The 19526-nt window shown below is 47.5% G+C and overlaps 1 protein-coding gene across 3 annotated transcripts in view; it reads right to left on the bottom strand.

The window, feature by feature from the left end:
* PPP1R12C (protein phosphatase 1 regulatory subunit 12C) overlaps positions 1 to 19526 on the bottom strand; it is a 1231266-nt gene that overhangs the window by 972703 nt on the left and 239037 nt on the right. The window lies entirely within an intron of this gene.

The raw sequence follows: 19526 nt of genomic DNA, 5'->3' as shown, positions 1-19526 counted from the left end.
TGGGCAGTGAAGAGCCCAGAGTGCTGGAACCCACGAGAGATTTGGGTTATTCTGTAGTATTGGAGAAGAAACTTCAATATGGGGCAAAGGCGGGTTTGCAGTAAAAGATACTAAAAAGCATAGGCTAGGGGCTAACATAAGGGCCGCGTGAAATACGAGGATAGGGTGAGCAGCGTGGTTTAAAAGAGAGGAGCATGTAGAGGAAGAGTTTGATGTATTGTTTTGACTGCTAAGGCCCACTGAAAGCCCGCTTGCCCTTGCAAAAAGGCCGCATAATGTAGTCGCAGATAGCCTATGCAGAGTGAGGCTCAAGCAGCACATTGCATCCTAAACCAAAGTGCCCATTAGCCATGCCCTTGGTGTTGGGTTTAGCCTTGGGTGCTTCTTGTTGGAGGGGACCCACAAAACTGAATCGGCGACAGTCAATAGAAATCATCCGGCAACCTGGCATTATACAATGTAAAACCCGTAAAGCGACAGGGACTTCCTTGCAATTATTATGTCTCATCTAGTGTTTCGATGAAACATAGTAGCACATCTTTAATATAATTTAATCCTGAAGAGAAATATACTATTTGTACTTTTTTTTTCCTTTTGTTTTGTTTTTAAACATCTTTTTATTAGTTTTGTACAAACAATAGCATCATCAGCTGTGTCACAGAACGCACAGATTGCACCAGTAGTATATCTGTATGCACAGCTTGAGCAAAAAACACCAAAGTAATATACTGCATCCATTCATTGCATTAAATCAGTGAAAAACATCAAAGGACAGTTAGGGCATCCGTTACTTCTAGAGTCCACCCCTTTTCACACATTTTTCGTGGGAGTAGTCCATTACCGTTTCCCAGATCCCTATTACTAAACACTTGATTTGCCTGTCAACATTGGGCAGCCAAGCAAAGCAGAAGCACAGCAATATCCCAAATTCTACAATACGAGTAGTTCGCCTTCCCAGCCCCCGCACCTCCATCCCGCTAATGAGTGATCCCCCTGTTTTCCGGGTCCGAATCCTCCAGCGGATGTTCAATCAAATAGCAGGTTAAGGGGGCCCATATATTCCGTGGTCTTTGAATTTCGGGGCTCGCCCCCTAGCCCATCGACAGGCCACCCTCCACTTTGCCATTAAGAGCACCATTGCAACATATTTCCGATGTGTCACCTGTATCGGTCTGACCTACCCAAGTAATGCCGTTAGCGGCGTGGGTTCAATAGGCGTATGTGTCATATGGGTCAGTGCTTCAAAGACCTGCCGCCAGTATTCATTCACCCCAGGGCACTCCCATGCTAGATGCAAAAAATCCGCTCCAGGTGCTCCACATCGGGCACAACGATCTGTATCTCTCAATTGAAATCTATACATCTTAGCCGGCATATAGTATTATCTATGTAAGTATTTATAATGTATCATTCGGAGTCTGCTGCTGGCCGTCACTCTGTTTGTAAGCAACAATATTCCCACTGCTCATCCGAGAGCGGCATGCCCAGCTCCTCATCCCAACGCGCCCGGGAGATTGGGTCAGCCAGTACCCTCTGTGTGTGCACTGTTCTATAAATTAATGAGACAAGTCGTGTGGCTGTCTTGCATTTAAGCATTACGTGCAGTGGGGCCAACGCCTGCGGTTGCTCTGTGAAAATTCGGAGTGAGTTTACGTATCCCCTGTCCCAGTCTGACATACAGAAAATTATCAAGTGGAGTCTGTTGCTGACCTTGTAACATCTGCTCTGCAGAGCGGAACTTCCCCTCATGATATAAATCCCCACATGTCTCAATATGCGCTCGCTCTCTGAACTGGTGAAACAACTACTCTTGTAACAGAGGCATAGTCGGGTGATACGTAAGAGGCAAAGAGGCCGCATACTGCATGGGAGCCCTTAAAATGTGCCCAATCCGATGCCAAGCATTGATTGTGCAGGTAACTGTAGTTGGCCCCTTATCCCTAGGCGTCACCGGCTCAAATAGCGCTCCATCTATGGGTATCGGATGTGCAAGCCAGTGCTCCACCGCTACTTGCGGCATATACCTGGGCTGCACAACCCAGTACCAAGCGTAATGAGCCTACGCGATAAGGTGATATAACTCAAAATCAGGTACTCCAAATCCTCCCCGCGAGTATGGTCTAGTGAGTATGTCCCACTGCAACCGCGGCTGCCGGCCCCCCCAGATCAGTCGTGTCAACTCCGACCTGAGTGTCGTAAAGAAATGCCTCCCCGGATAAAATGGAATGTTGAGGAAGAAGTAGAGTAATTGAGGAAGGATCACCATTTTAATCAAGGATACCCGACCTGCCATGGAGAGGGGCAGGGCAATCCATCGGGTCACGCAATCCGCTATTCGCATTATTGCAGTACCATAGTTCAGTCGCATGAGTTAGTCTGTCTCTCGTCTCCCGAACTCCCAAATAACGCAGTTACTCATCGCACCACTCCAGGGGGTAATCTAGCGGAAATCTTTGGGTTGCCAGTGTCGGTGAGAATATACATGATTTACCCCAGTTGATGCTTATCCCGGATATTTTCCCAAAAACTATAAACTCTCTCAGGATCGGATTCAAGTTATCTTGCGGTTTACGGATGTACAGTGTGATATCATCCGCGTACAGGGATATCAGGATTTGCCGCAGATTGCACCGCAGTGCTCTATCTTTATGATGCTGCCGCAGCTTCGCTGCTAGAGGCTCCACCGCTATTGCAAAGAGCAGCGGAGAAAGTGGGCACCCCTGCCGCGTCCCTTTCGTAATGGACAACGGTGTAGACGTATGTCCATTAATTAGTACCTTAGCCACAGGTAAGTTGTATAAAAGCCTTATCCATGATAAAAAAAAGGGGCGGGAAGCCCATTCGTATCATTACTCCGAAGATATAATACCACTCTACCGAGTCAAACGCCTTAGTTGCGCCTAAAAAAAAACTACTGCTAGAGGTAAATCAGGCGAGACGTTGTTAAGAACCGCAAAAAACGTCTGCAAGTTATGGGATGTGGCTCTCCCAGGCACAAAGCCCGATAGGTCCGGGAGTATCAGATTTTCAAGCAGCAGACTCAGGCGAGTAGCAATCAACTTGGCTAGTATTTTGGCATCACAGTTCAGAAGGGAGAGTGGCCTATAGGAATCACATGTCCGTGGCGATTTTCCTGGCATTAGCAACGAGATCATAAGTGCTTCCCTCATCGACGCTGGGTGGCAACCAACCTCCAGAGATTCCTCATATACTTCTCGCAAAACGGGGGCCATAATATCTATATATGTCTTATAGAATTCTATTGGGATATAGTCCGTCCCAGTGGCCTTCCCAGACTGCATACTCATAATTGCCTCCCGTACCTCATCTAATTCAAATGGAACGCATAAAAACTCTTGATTACGCATCGCTGAGACATCCCAGCGCTACATCCCCCAAAAAGCCTTACAGGTCCAATTCATCCCTTCTATTGGTGGTGTACAATTGCCCGTAGTGTCTTGTAAATGCACTGAGTATATTAGCAGTGTCCTGATAAACTGTTCCTTCTATATTTTTTCATTTATAGAGCGCCTGGTTACACCAACGGTGTCTCCCCGCGCTGAGACAACCAAAGAGTAGACAGCTGTACCTGTATAGTAGCTGGAGCCGATCAGTAATCTATTTTGTGAAACAGCCATGTCTTCAGAGTTCTACGAAATATGTTTTCGCTAGGTTCTGTTCTCATGGTGATTGGCAAGGTGTTCCACAGTTTGGCTGCCAGGTACCTGAATGAGCGGGCCCCCATTCTAGCTCTAAATATTCTAGGGACAGTCAAATAAGGCCATATCCCTGGATCGTAAGTTACGTCCAGGGGTAGGTCTTGTTAGTAGAGTATGAAGGTATCGAGGGCTTGGTTTGCGAGTATACGATGACAGTAGCACATTGCCTTGATTGTGATTCTCTTCTCTACTGGCAGCCAGTGTAGGGTCGCCAAATCCCTCTTCGTATTCGTCTTCCTTGGGAGGCTGAGGACCATGCGTGCCGCTGCATTTTGAACCCTTTGCAGTTTAGTTAGTCCTTTTTTTGAGGCACCTAGATAAAGTACGTTTCCATAGTCCAGTTGAGAGGTGATTACTGCATGGACTATGGTTCTCCTGGCTGTTAGTGGAAGCAGATCTATAACCTTCCTTAAAAAATATCATTGCGCCGTAACACTTTCCCACAACCTTACGGATTTGGCTGTCGAAAAACAGTTTGGAATCAACCCAGATTCCAAGATTCTTTACTTCTGTTTTAGGGAGGGGGACTTAGCCTAGTGTTTTAGGCCACCACGCAGATGACCATATGATGGGTGTCTTACCTACCACTAATACCTCGGTCTTATTCCCGTTAAGTTTGTGGCAGTGGTTAGTCCTCCAGATTGCAGCTTCCTCTAAGCATTTTGTAAAGCGAAACGCTGCCTGTTCTCTATTTTGGGATAGCAAAACGATTAATTGCGTATCGTCAGCATAAGATACGATCGATACATCATGCTTTTGTACACAATCTGCTAGTGGTCCCACACACAAGTTGAATAGGGTAGGGCTCAAAATAGATCCCTGAGGGACCCCTTGCAGTAACGCGTGACTGTCCGATATATGTGACAGTTGGGCCACTTGAAAGCTCCGTTGGGATAGGAAAGAAGTCAGCCATTTGAGGGCATTGTTCCTGATGCCACAAACCTCTAGTCTATACAGTAGTAGGGGGTGTGAGACGGTGTCAAATGCCGCGCTGAGGTCCAGCAGGATCAGCGCAGCTGTCTTCCCTTGTTCCGCATATCTTCTTAATGTCTCAGTTGCCATTAGTAGGGCTGACTCTGTGGAGTGAGCTTTCCTAAAACCTGATTGAGAGGGATGAAATAGGTCATTAGCGTTAATGTGATCCACCAGTTGTTTATTGGTGATCTTTTCTGCAATCTTTGCCATGAATGGCAGTTATGAGATGGGACGTAGGTTATCTAGTACCATAAAATCAAGTGAGGGCTTCTTCCTGAGTGGTTTAACGATGGCCTGTTTCCATCTTATAGGAACTGTCCCAGTACTGAAGGAGCGGAGAATCAGTTCGGTGATGTACGGCAAGATCATGTCTATCCCTACCATTACTCTTTCTGGTCGTGCCGGGTCCCGGGGTGATCCCGATTTTATTCCATTAATGGTGGCTATTAGTTCTTCCCTCTCCTGTATTTGAAATTCATTCAGTGTTTCTCCGGCAAACTTACCATGATTGCCTGTGGTCTGATTGCTGCCCAATTGAGCCTCAATTGGAAAAGACGCGTATATCTTAGTTACTTTGTTGGCAAAGAAATCAGCCACTTCATTGCAAATCTCTTTAGAGGATGTGGTAACTCTTTTATCATCTTGGTTTTTAGGGATTTTAAGATAGTAAACAATTCTTTGTGAGAGTTATCAACTTTTTCTATTTTATCCGAATAGAAGTTACATCTAGTTTTTTTTTTATCAGCGAGTGATAAACTTTTGAATCCTTATTGTATTCTTCTTTAGACCTAATACAATAGGTTTTCCTCCATGTTCGTTCTGCTTTTTTACTACTTTTTTTAGCCTTTCGTAGTTCATCATTGAACCAAGGTGCTGTTATTTTATCTCTCTTGGGGGTTTTTGTGCTCCAAGGTGCAACTTTGATCGTTGGCTATATAAGTATTATTGTCCAGCGTTAGCTTCTGCTCCCCCAACGCTTTTGCGAAGGATGTGGGGTTAAATTTATTCCACTTTCTGGTGGCGATTACCTCCTTAGAAAGTTGAGCCCTCCTATGTGATGGCACTGTGAAAGGGACTACATAGTGGTCTGACCACGGGACTGGCCAGGGAGTTCCTATTTCAACCTCCTCGGAGTTTGAAAAAAATCGGATCTAAAATATGGCCTCCTAGGTGTGTTTGTGTTTCTACTCTCTGCGTTAGGTTTAGTGTGAGCATATCCTTACAAATTACAGCTATTTCTTGGTTGTCAGTATCATCAAAGTGTATATTTAGGTCCCCCAGTATCAGGAATGTATTGTGTCTCAGGGCTGGGTGTACTATCTTGTCCTCCAGACTGGCCACAAACTGTGCTGTCTGGCCAGGTGGGCGATAAATAAGGAATCCGGTCATAGTATTTCCCTCTACAGTAGACAGAGTAAAGAAGAAAGCCTCACACTTGTCTAGACCTGCTTGTTTGACCTCGCATTTCATGTCATCTTTATAAATTATAGCGATCCCCCCGCCTCTTGGCCCTCTCTGTCCTGTCTAACTATGTAATAGTCAGTCCGGATTGCGTCTATTACATCAGGTGTCGAGCTTTCGTTAAGCCATGTCTCGGTCAAAAATAAAGCATGAATTCGTTTTTCAGTGAGGAGATCATAGATCTCATGCTTGTGTTTGGCCAATGACCTACAGTTTAATAGAGCCAGTTGTCTTTTATATTCCTTAATAGTAGATGTCCTGTGTATTAGAGTTGCTTTACAGTGTATACATGTTGATTCCATGTTATCAACATTCATGCTATGTTTGCATACAGTGCTGGCATCTGTACGCAATCCGAGTAATTGCTCTTTAGAGTACCTAGTCCCCTGGTCCCGTTGGGGCGCGGACGGGCGAAGACGGACTTGCCTTAGGCGCGCCTTTGGCGCGCCCACTGCGCGCGTCCGCTGCGTGGTCGCGAGCACATTGGTTTTTAGTAGGCAGTCAGGCAGAAGTCACACCTCTGCCCGCTAGACCGGAAGTGATGTTCCCTGACACACTCTGCCCCGCCCTCCAGACAAACGGCAGAAAAGCGGTAAGCTTGCCAAATACACGATAAGTAATCTATTGTGCAAAATACGCAAGGGCTAATACGGCTTTTTAAAAAAAAAAAAAAAGACAGTCTTCAATTTCCAAAATATAGTTCGTATAGCGAGGTTTCCGAACTAAATTCGCCAACGCCCTCCCCGGCCTCTCACCCTCGCCATAGCAGCGGGCCCTCCGGTATTTACCCCGGAAGCGTATTTCCCTCTCAGCAGTGGCCATGTACTCCGTAAGCGTATCCCTAAACCGCACCTGGGCCCCGGCGGACGGGGTCAGAGCTATCTCCGCCTCTATCACTTTCAGTTCCCCCTCCAGTTTATTCAGTGAGTTGACTATGTCTCTAAGCACCCCGAACCCCTTGGATATGCAAAACCCCCGAATTGTTACTTTGAAGGCTTCCCATATGATTTCCACACTGTCCACTGGGCCTTTATTGCGGGCGAAGAAGTCTCGTACCTCCTCCCACAGTTCCTCCTGGAAAACGGAATCAAGCCACATGGTAGCCCTCAACCGCCATCCGCCACGCGGCACACCAAGGTCAGACGATGATAACGCAAGCTTTACCGGGGCATGATCCGAATACGTTCTGGCTAGATGTTGCACCTGGGACATCGCGGGCACAGTCCTCTAAACACCAACCAATAATCGAGCCTCGCCCAGGAAGCTGCCTGCGCTGTGTAGTGTGTACCCTCTTGTGAGGACGGGTGCATGTGTCTCCAAGCATCTATGAAATGATATGCATCGATGGTGTCCCTTAGTATTCCAGCTGCCTGGTGTAGTGATGCGGGGCAGGGTGAGATCTATCGCGGCTCGGGTTATATGTAACGTTAAAGTCCCCACCCCAAATGATGTGCTGGGAGCCCACGTCAAAAATCTTGGGAAAAAAAATTGGATCATCAACATTAGGCCCATAGCAACAGGCCAATGTAACCGATACCGAGCCTAGCCGCCACCACATTAGGCAATAACGACCCTGCGAGTTCCCTGCTGATCGCACAAAATGAAAGGGCACCTGTCTCTTTATAAGTATTGCTGTCCTGCGCGCATAAGAGGAATAGGAGGAGAAGACCCTGTGCTCCGCCCAGTTGCTCGCAAACCACCTGATCCTCTGGGGAGAAAAGTGTGTTTCTTGTAGCATAGCGATGTGTGTGCGGTGTCTGTCTAGATAGGCTAACAGCGGTCGTCTTTTCTGCGCATCTCCCAGCCCTCGAACATTCCACGTGATGATATTCAAGTTGCCAACATCACAATCAGCCATATCCCCGAGTGTCATCTATGACCTGGTGCATTACCCAAACGCTGCAGATGAGCCAATTCTCTGCAATACAGCCTAGTACAATAGACAATCTGAGATGCTTCACTTCTAACTTGCCCCCCCTTCACCCCTGACCCACTCCCATTAGCATCCAGCTGGGAGAAAGACCTATATAAACCAACAAACATCCCAATAGTCCCCACTCCTTCCCACTGAAGCAACCCCAACTTGCCAGCAATGCACTCCTTCCCTATCCCCCCCATTCCCAACATATTCAGTATAGGTACCACAACACCCAACTAGGGTGCGTAGCGACCCGCCCCAGGGTAGTACCCGCTGGGGGCCTTTTCTAGGCGGCCACACAGACACCTCTCGCCCCACTAGTCTCCCCCTGACAAAACAGTTAAAGCCTAGGGGGCCAGAGGGTGCCCGGCCAGTAATATCATTCGCTCAATATTTGTCTTCAATCAGTAACAGTACTGAACCTCAGCCTCATGTCATGCCTTGGAGGAAGTAGTATGTTCCAGAACCTAAGTAAACCCAACAAGGCCCCCAAGTGGCAGCTCACGGCGAGTCGTCCTCGGCTCTCACCGACTCAGAGGGCTGCGGAGCCGGCCTTCCTCCACCATTGCGAGTCGCCTTTTTCACTTGTTTAAGGAAGTCTTCCACTTGATTCGGCGCGGTGAAGAAATGCTGCTTACCCTGATGTGTCACTCTTAGTCGCGCTGGGTATAGCAGTGCATAATATTTTTGCGCCTTACGCAGTTTAGCCTTGACATCCATAAACTTACGCCTCTTCTCTTGCACCATAGGCGTAAAGTCGGGATAGATCGAAAAGGTATTTCCCATCATACACCATGGACTGTTTCCCTCTGGCGGCACGTAGAGCTACGTCACGGTCTCTATAGTTTAATAGTCTCGCAATGATTGGGCGCGGATTAGCTCCAGGCCGCGGCCGGGGCCCTAGAGATCTGCGGGCAGGCTCCACAATGAACTGGCTGGAGAACGCTTCCGCACCTATGGAGGACAACAGCAACTTCTCCACATATACCTCCATCCTCCAAACGTTGGTGGATTCCGTAATTCCCAGTATGCGAATATTATTGCGCCTACTGGGCGCTTCCAAGTCCTCATTCTTTGCAGCAATAACCCGCAATAGATTATCCATCCGAGCAAGCTGCTTGCTGTGCCTGGAGGTCGGATCTCCCGCTTCCGATATGCGCCTTTCTGCCTCTTGGAGCCGCTCCTCATGCCCCTCTATTTTGTGGACTATAGCGTCCATTCTGGTCGACATGTGGTCTACTTTCTCGAATACAGTGGCGAAACCTGGCCGGATCTCCTGGAGAATGTTCTGAGTATCCGTAGCCGGCTTTGCGACTCCATCATGGGCCTCGTTCCGCCCCTCCTGAGGCTGACCCGCCTGCGGAGTTCGAACCCTGCGCCTCGCCACCTCGAACTGCAGTTTCGGCTGCTTGGCGCCAGGTTTGCCCATAATGCCTCTGTAGCGGCCTTGCAGGCCAATCGCTATATAGGATCCTCCTTGCCGTCGGCCCGGTCTCCCCCTCTTCTCCTAGATCACGGCCGCTCTGTTCTGCAATCAACTCCCTCTCGTTCCGACCACGTGCTGCCTCCTCCGTCGCCAATATTCAGTGTTCACACCAATCCGCCACACAAGCTTCTTCACTAAGCCCGCTTACCACTCCGATCTCAGGCCGCCACACAGATCTCCCACCAGGTCAGCCGCCCTCACTTCACCCTGGCAGCGGAGCAAGCCAACAGCCACTGCAATACAGAGTTCGCCCAGCAACCAAGCTGAGCCGCCAGTGAGAAAGTGGCTCTGTATATGCTGTTCCCTAATAGATACAGGGTGTACAGAGTCCACAGTCCCCAGAGGTTTGACAGAGGCTAAAGTTAGATATAACCTTACTCTTTAAAGTGGTAGCTTGGTCGAGCAGTAAGGCAGTATCAGAGGACAGTGTAAAGCATTTGTTGTACACACAGTCAGCAAATGGTCTCACACACTCAATAACTGAACTCTAGGCCAATGGTTTATATATAAAAAATATATGCTTGTTTTATTTTAGAACCAACACTTGGCATTAAAATATACTTTCTCAGAATGAGATGCTTCATATAAATAATTTTGCAATATGCAATTGACTTTTGTAAACAGTTACAAGTGGTTGCAATAGGCAACATTATTTTAAACACAATAATGCATGAGGTTCAATGGAAGTTTCATGTTACTTGCAACAGATTACTTTTAGGATTACTTTTGGAATTCCAGGACTGGATCCTAGATTCAGTCCTGGGTCAGCACTTAGAATCAAGTGATGAATGTCGACTTAATTACTGTGATGATTTTTAAACAATATTTAGCTATTTTAAAAGTTGACACTTAGAAAATATTTCAAAGAAAACAGTCCATGATTCCCAATGGAAGAAAATTCAAGTTGCAGGTACAGTATGTTCTCGTTACTTTTGTAATCCAGTACTGGGTACCTAGACTCAGTACTGGGACCTTTATCCAAAACATGTAAGTAATTACGTTTTCAGATATTATACGATTTTTAAAGAATATTTAAAGATTGCAGAAATTGACACTTAGAAGAAATTTCACAGAAAAACAGTCAATGATTTCCTATGGGAGAAAATTGGGTTACTGGTAAGTACAGTTGTAAGTATTTTTCAGAGTCAGTGCTGGGCACCAAGATCCAGCACTGGGAGCTCACCTAAGAGCAGGTGAGTATTTTCGTTTGTGTTACTCGGCTGATTTTTGGTGAATATTTTAAGATTTGAAAAGTCCACACTTAGAAGATATTTCAGGAAAAAGCCGGTCAATGTTACCCTATGAAGACAATAGAGTTATCGGTTTAAAGGTAAGTACTCGACTGGCAGAGTTGAGGTTCTGGGCATAGACTCGGGGGTCCCCCAGGGTCAGGTAGGTACAGTTGGTTCACCCTCAGCGACTATAGGGCGGCCGGGTGCAGAGAGAGTTAGGCCCAATGTTATCCTATGAGGGATAGGGGGGCCTTGTTTGGTGGCTGCTGCCCAGCAAGCCACTCGGCTGTGGGAGCTGGGCTCCTGGTCATTTACTCAGGGCAAGTGGGGAAGTAGGTAGGTGTAGAGGTTGCACTGCAGGGCCACTCTGGCGGCTGAGTGCTTTTGAGCTTTGGGCGCTCAATTGATTTCAATGGGAAATCTCCGGTTTAGAAAAAGACTGCAAGCTCTGGGACGAGGATTCTTCAGGTGCCACCACCACTTCGAGAGGTAAGTTGGGTAGTTGGAGGATAGGTAGGTACCCCGGGATTGGGCACAGGGGGCCGCGGGGCGCCGCGTGCAGGGGTGCCTTTTGGTGTCGGGAAATCTTACCTTCTGTTGATCGCGGTAGGGGGGGCACCTTGTTCTGAGGCTGCAGGCTTCTTCAGGAGTGTCGAAGGAGGTCCTTGGGTGCCGGACTCGGGGTCACAGTCGCCGTGGGGTCATCCTCGTGGTCTTTGTTCACTCCGGCACTGGCCAGGCCTGGCTGGTGCAGAGTGTGCTGGGTTCGCGGTTCCGGGCTGCTGCCAGGGATTATAAGTAGGTTTTGAGTAGAGCCTCTACTCATGGGAGTCCCAGGGGCTTAGAGCCAAAAGGTAGCCAGGTCCTCCGGGATTTGTGAGGTTGCTGGCCACAAGAGATGCCGGGTTGGAGCAGGAGCAGGTTCGAGGGTCGACAGGCCGGTAGGGCTAGGGCCAAAGCAGTTTGTGTCTTCCTCTTCTTAGCAGCTGCAGGGCAGGTCTTCTTTCTTCTTGCTACTCTTTGTATTTCCCCCTGTCCTGGGGTGGGTACACCCCCTATCCTGCCTCTCTTCTGTGGGGGGGGGGGGGGGGGGGTGGCGGCTCAGGGCCTAGTCCTGATAGGGTAGGGCTTCCCATCTTCAAGATGGCGAGAGCCCGGAGATGTGCTTCACCTCGCCTCCCCCACCTGAGGGGTGGGGTTGGCAGGCTGGCACATCCCCTGTCCTTATTTGGGGTTTCCAGCCAAGCTTCCCGCCAGAGTGGGGGGTTGCAGTGGCCCGGGGAAGCTCACAGAGGCAGCATGCCTTTGAAGCTTCCCCCTGCCCATCCTGGGAGAGGAGATTTAGCACCTCGCCCAGGATGTGCATTGCTGCAGGTCCAGGAGAGCAGGGGCTCTCCCACCCAGGGGTCCAGCAACATGTCTGCTATGTGGCAGCCTAGGTAGCCTCAGAGCAGACGTGAATTGTAGGTTAGGTTTAAGGGGGCATCTCTAAGATGCCCTCTGGGGTGCTTGGTACATTAAATCCCACACTGGCATCAGTGTGGGTTTAATGTGCTGAGAAGTTTGATACCAAACTTCTCAGTCCTCAGTGTTGCCATTATGGTGCTGTGGAGTTCGTGTTTGACAAGCTCTCAGCACCATGTACTCTTAAATGTCAGCACTGCACTTACAGTGCTCAGGAATGGACCTGGGTACTGTAGGGGCACAGGGCTCCTGCTCCTGTGCCCACACCATTGGCATAAGGCACCCAGCTAGAGGGGTGGCTGATGTATGCCATGGCAGTGTAGGTGATGGGCATGGCACACAGGGATGTGTGCCATGTCGACTTGGTTTGGTCTTGCACCCAGACTGCAAAGGCAGTGTGTGTGTGTGTGTGTGTATAAGGGTACAGGGCCTCTAAGGGTGGCACAATGAGTGCTGCAGCCCTTAGAGGCCTTCCCTGGTCACAAGGCCCTGGGTACCTAGGGTAACATTTACCAGGGGCTGACATGTGGCCAGGGTTTGCTAATTTGGGTTTTGTGTGTTGTGTGTTTTAGGTAAGGAACATAGGCCCTGGGCACCTGATTGGCAGGAGTCCAGGGCACACTCAGTCAAAGTACATTCAGCAATTCAGCAAAAAGTGGGGGCATACCATGCAAGAAAGATGGCACTTTCTCACACCGTCTTCCTGAAGTCTCTGCCACGGATAGTGGGGGAAGCCTAGTTCATATAATGCCCCACGTAAAGTTGCACTCTGTTTTCTCAACAGCCAGCAGTTTCCTCCGCATATAGTATCATGTCAGCCATACTACACAGCAGTCTATTTTCCACTAGTGGTAGATTCTCCTTCCCCATACGGTGTGAAAGGTGCTCGTGGTCTCAGCCAGGGCCTCGGCAGATCTGCAGTGCAGCCCCTGCAGCAGCTCCCCTTCTCAAAGCGCCACTCTCATTCATGCCATTATCGGAGCTCAGCATGAGTCCGCTCACGCATTTAATGGCTCAGCAGGGGGGACCGATGCGTCCGCTCCTCTTCCCCCTTTCGTTCTTCTTTCACTGCACTCCGGTAGTGACTGTAGCGGCGGTCCTTAGACAAAGCCACCGCCAAGCTTCACTCACCGCCGCGCTGTTAGGGCCCTCAACGCCACCAGTGCCCCAGGTGTAAAGCAGTTCGGTCTCCGCTGGGATATCCGCATGCTATCTCCTTCACTTCCGCCAGAGCGATCAAGTTCTCCTCCGCCACAATCAAAGCAGCGCTTCGCGGCCTACCACCGCATGTGCACCCGCCGGCCGCCTTAGCTCGCCCCAGCGCTCCATTGCCTTGTCCCGGTCAGACTTCGCAGCCGTGTAGCGCCGGATCCCTCGGCGCGATTCTCCCCAAACTTTCAGCGAGTCTTTAGAGAGGCACCGTGATGCCTTTAATGTGGGTATATACTTCCTCTGCAATATTGAGCAGGATTATTGAAGGATAATGTCTCCGGGCTGCGGGAGCCTCACTACAGTGCGGGCATTCCGTGTGTGCGCCACCTAGCGCCCCCTACTATTTGTATTTGTGCTCAGATGTATGTTTATTGATTTGTAGACTATTCTCTTCAGCATATCATTCCATTGTGGAACAAATAGAGCGCTTAAATTAAAGTGCTTTTATGTACTCAGGATATCGTTTGAAGGCTTTTTTTGCCAGTGGACCATCCTTATTGCACTTTTACAACCATTCGGACCAGGCCATTTTCTGTAAACGCCGTGTAAATTGTACGTCGGAAATCAGGCTTTGCTCTGGATGACGTGCGGCTGCTGATTAAAAACTGACTGGAGTTAACACTTTACTTGTTTGGCACTTCCTTGAGGTGTTTTATTCCTAGTGTTTGAATTTACGTTGGATACCAGAACGAGTAGACTTTAATTTCTACTGTCAGTTATTGCACCGCACCATGGCCGGTCTCCTTTGAAATTATACCACATTTTTATTGAGGCATGTTATTTGCAGTTGATACTAGAGTCATGTGCTTTTGTCAGTTTGTCAGTTTGTAGTTTCAGTTCCTCGCAAGAACCAACCTCCCATTCCCTTTCCCTGTTGCTAATAACATGGGTCGCAGTGCTGAGTGAGGTGTAAGGTGTGGGTGGTATCTGTTTAATATTGGCCGACAGTTGTTTTGTGGCTCCGTGTGATTGGCTTTTAAAAGGTATCGAGTTAGGTTTTATGCACACAGTATGTGCAAAGGAGCACGAAACAAATGTTGCCGTCATTGTCAATAAACTGAAAAGTAGCAGTATTAATTGGTTAACACAAACATTCATGTTCTATAATTGAAGGCCAGTGATTAAAACGGTCACACGTGGACAGCGATTCTTCATTTGTCATTGGCCTGTGTTAGATGCTGCCACATTTAAGTGCCATGTGGTCCCCTGGTCTATTTGTTTCTTCAGATCCCAGTCCAAGTTTTGTTTTTTGTCCAAACACTATTTATACAGTTTATATATTTTTGGGGTTGTAGGCAGTGGCGCTGCACGGATAGAACGTAGGCATTTCATACAGTCATGCCTCAGATGCCGGCATTTGACTACAGGATAAATTAGTTTAGAAGATACTGCCATTATTTTTGTGTTCTTTCTTTTAGAAAATTCACGTTCGCACTGCAGTTTTGAAAAATCGCGTATCTTTGATGTTTATTTACGTGCACGGCACATGATGGAGGTTACTCCACACATGGCTCGAACCGTCTGAACTACTTTGTCTTCTGTCTTAGAAATTTTGAAAGTCGCTTGTCCTTCCATAAGAGTCTAAAGGCTGTCCAATGGTATCTTGTGGGCACCAGCATCCCTTTGTTTCAGGCTCTGAACCAAGAAGCCTCTAGGTTGTCGGCGGGCTCTAGCAAACAAGATAAATAAACTACAAGTCATATTTTGCCTTCATAATTACTTGCTCCACCGGCCGCCCCCCCCAAAAAAAGTTTTGAACGAGTACGACTCACCACCATTAGATGGGGAGCCATGCATCATTATCTTCTGCTTCTGATGCTTGCATAAGCTGCAGGTCAGACTATTGCAGTCCCACTTAAAGCTCCCTTACAGTTTTTATTTCTCTCCCACAGCTTTATTGGGAAGCAGATCTATTTTGTACAGTGTAGACTGTCAACCCTTGCTTCTAATTTGGTTATTCTTATCTCTTAGTTCCCTGCTTCTGATTCGGTTACTGTGTAGTTCTTCCAGGTATTGGATGTCCCAAATGACAGGTACTCCTTGCTCCAAGCCAGTTGCATTTATTTTCAGAAAAAACTCCAGCCACAGCAAGTGCAAGAGCACGGCTTCAGCTCTCCTTCTCGACTCCAATGAGAATGGGGAGAGGAGAATATACCAACTAAGGCAATCCCACACCCCCCTCTAACACGAATATTAACAAGCATTGAAAATGCAATAGGTCTCGCCTTTGATTCAGTTAAAGCCATTTGCTTTGCTAATGGTATTGTATAGCAAAGCAAATGACTAACTTAATAAAAGGCGAGGCCTATTGCATTTTCAATGCTTGTTGTTTTTGCATAGGTTGTCTTTGTGTGTACACCCATTGGTGTTCTTTGTGAGTGTACCTTCTTTGTAATGCAGTCACTTAGTAGTGGTCTGTTGTCCGCCTTTTTGTGGCTGTCCTCTGCCATGTGGACGCCCTTGAAAGGACTGCCTTTCTTGCTGATATTGCCAGTTCTGCTGCTGTCCTTGGCTTGCTCCTTGGTATGTTTGCTAGAAAGTTTGATGTGAGGTAGCAAGTTGATGTGTAGCTCTACCGGCTGGTCTCCTTGAGGGGGTGCCTCTACGCATGTGGGGTTCACCAACCACAGTTTTCCAGACTCTTGGATTTCGTAACAGGCAGTATGGTAGGAACACGCCTGCCCCACCAGGCTCTGAGGAAGGGTGCTGCAGGAGGAAGGCTGGGTCTCCCGGTGTGACGGGCAACTATTCAGTGAAGAGGAGCCCCTGAGACAAGTTTCGCCCAGGAACCCCCGTAGCACATCGGTGATGGCTTCATTAAAGGGGAGCATTGGTTCAGACAAGGCTCTGCCTGTTAAAGCACCTCACGAACTGCAGATCAAGAACCTCTGCCGCCCTGCACATCATGGTGGCAAAAGATGCACCTTCCTCTAAAACCTGGCCAAGAGGCAAAATCATGCCAAAGTCTGGTGAGGTATCCAGGCCACTGTTGTCACCCAGCTCCTCATATCAGTTGTCATTACGGTCCTTTAAGATGCACTCTCTTCATCTCCGTATTCAGACAGATAGATCCAGTCTAATCCAGGGGATTAAGAGGCCTGGATGGTGCCAACATTGAAAGGCACCAGATCGGCATCTGGGATGGAACTAGGGTGGATGGGGCACCCATGGAGGAGGCGGTCCAAATCCAGGGTTGGATTCAGAGGGCCCAGCTGGCGTCAAAAGCGAACCTGCAAATAGTAACAACATCTGCTCCCTGGGACCTGAAGTCAGTGGCAAAAAGATGGCAACCACAGCGTCAAAATTCTTTGAGTTCAGCTGGTATTGCTCCAGCGCTGCAATACCTGGAACAGTGCGGAGCGCACCGGATGCTGGCTCCGCAGGTGGAATGCAGGAGCAGCGCCTGGAAGCATAATGACGTGAAGGTGAAGCCAAAGAATGCTTCAGCTCTTTAGGGCTTTCCTGACATCGATGAGGAAGTCTTGGTGCAGAAAAGACAACGGACTCTGGAAACAGCTCTGGGAATGGTCCTAAGATTTTTCATGAAAGAGAGAATGAGACAGAAAGCAGCAAGGAGTCTTTTTTGCTGCACTGCCAGGAGCTTAATCGCCCACTTGCGAATCACCTATGGGTGCATCGATTTGCAATTGACGCCATCCTTAGTGTCGCGACCCCATGCACGAGAGACAACCAGGTGGAGATCAGACACAGGCATATGCCTGTGGCAATCCCCGCAATGCTTGAATCCTGAAGGTCTTGCAGGGGACATGATGTTCTAGCAGACTGGTAGAAAAGCTAAAAAAGGTCAACAAAAAGTTGTTAAAAAATGACTGGGATACCTCTCCAGATCTGTGCTTTTGGTGCAGAATGAAAGGAACTGATGCAGCACACTGGAGTGGCACCTATACATATACAGTGATGTAATGCTAGAGGCAGAGTCGAACGTCCCTACCTACCGGGGTGCAGTGTTACTGCTTAAGATTTTCAGGATCCAGTTTGACGCCTGGGGAATAGTTCAGGTGAGAGATCAGAGGTTAGAATATAGGAAAAGTCCTATTAAGAATTCTTTCACAATTCTGCTTGACCACAGGGATGTTTTATATTAGAAGATCTACTGAACCGTGAAATAGCTGCTGAAAGAGACTAACAGATGTGTTGAGAAGGCCTGCTTGTTTTAGGCGCAACACAAGAAAACAACTATTCTTGAGAAAAGATCGGGTTAATGTTACTATCCGAACATTGTAAACAATCTTTCCCAATAGGTTTTGTTTTCTGTCTCAGTTCTGGCGTTAGCCAAAATCTCTCTACAGTCTAATGGAACTATATCTAGGTATTCATTGTGCTCAAGAGGCAAGTTGAGACATTTAAAGACCTCAGAACCAGATTAAGAACTTGGGACTTTGTGGAGAGGTGGTTGAATTTGTATTGGTCTCAGTGGACTATAATTGCTCTCTGATAGAAGAATTTTAGTGAACCTATACTGTCTGGGCCATTTTAGAGCTATGCATATCATGCAGCACCATTCCCTCTTCATCTAGTTTAGAATGTTTGGAACCATGGGTACCAGGGGAAAAAGCAAAGGCAAAGATTCCTGACTGTGCTATCGAAAAGGCATTTATCACAACCCTGGCTGTGCCAGCTTGAATAAAATTGGAATTTCTGATTCTGACTGGCTGAGAACAGATCCAATTTTGGGTTTTCTCCAATGACCAAAGAGGGTGTTCAGATGTTGCTTATTCAGCTCCCAATCAAGGAAGTCCTTTGCTGACCTGCTCAATGAGTCCATCCTAGTTCTCTGTGCTTCCATTGATAATGCTTGGAATTTTGTGTCTCCTTGCTTGCTTGATATAATACACTATCATATTGTCTGCACACACATGGACAGAAACTCTGGTCCTTTGGAGAAAATGCTGCGTACCGAATGCCACAGCTTTCAGTTCAGCAAGAATAGGCAAGCATGCCTCTAGCGGTACTCATTTTTTGCGATTTTCAGACCTTCCAAATGTACTCTCCACCCGGACAGGAAAGCGTCTGTAGTTATCACAAAGTGTAGAATTTGTGCTAGGAATGTTCACACCACCAAAATATATATTTCTTGAGTCCACAAGGGCAAATCATATTTCATCCCTGGATTAACTCCCTTCAGATCGTCCAATGCCCTTAGGTTTCAATCCATTGCATGTACAGCCCCTCTCGCAGTAAACTTCTTCAAAGGGATGCAGGATGACATTCACAATAGTGGCATGAATAGGTGATGAACTGAAACTGTCTTTTTAACACCCTTTTGGTGAGGTTGATTATCTTTCAAGTGTAGGGTAAATTTTGTTTTGCACAGTATCTAATATGGGTCCCAAAAACACAATTGTCACCGATGAGGGTAAGACCAATATTTTCATATGGCTGCATACAAGCTTTGGTTGCTTTTTTGGCTGTGTGAAAGGTAGGTGCTTTCACCAGGCAGGGGCAGGGAAATATCTATGGACCTTTCCTTCTTCAATGTGCCACCAATGGAGCCACACATTTTGCAAAAATACAAAAGGCCAAAGCAGAGGACCTTCAGCTGGTAATGGCGGCCTGTCACTTTACATTTTTAATATCTGCAATAATTTGGATGCAGGGCGATATGGAAATATGATTCTTGGAAATCCAATTTATTTATTTTTAAGGTTTTATATAGCGCGAACATGGCCCTTGTGGGTATCAGAGCACTTTACATGAGTAGAGAGTAAGAAACAAAAGGAGCACAGGAATGCATAATTATGATTTGTAGTACATAACCAAAATGCGGAACTGAGCTTTGAGTTTCCATGATGTGGACTTATCCATAGTGGCATACTGGAACCTCTGCTCACATTCATGATGTTTTGGTGGTAAGTAGAAGTTATTTTCAAATTTTGAAAAGCAGAGGCAGCTTCTGTGTGTTTAGCAGAAAGTACGAGTTTAGTCGGATTTATTGGTGTGAGGAGCTGTGTCAGAGGGTGTTGGGAGATTAAGGCCAGTGTTGAGAATGCCCAAAAGCCTTGTAGTCTACAGCACCGAGACCAAATATAGCAGTGCTA

The sequence above is a fragment of the Triturus cristatus genome, chromosome 7, assembly GCF_964204655.1.
Source record: "Triturus cristatus chromosome 7, aTriCri1.1, whole genome shotgun sequence".
NCBI classification, from domain to species: Eukaryota; Metazoa; Chordata; class Amphibia; order Caudata; family Salamandridae; genus Triturus; species Triturus cristatus.
Note: the sequence above shows the minus strand (reverse complement) of the source record. Positions and strands in the feature narration are given on the sequence as shown.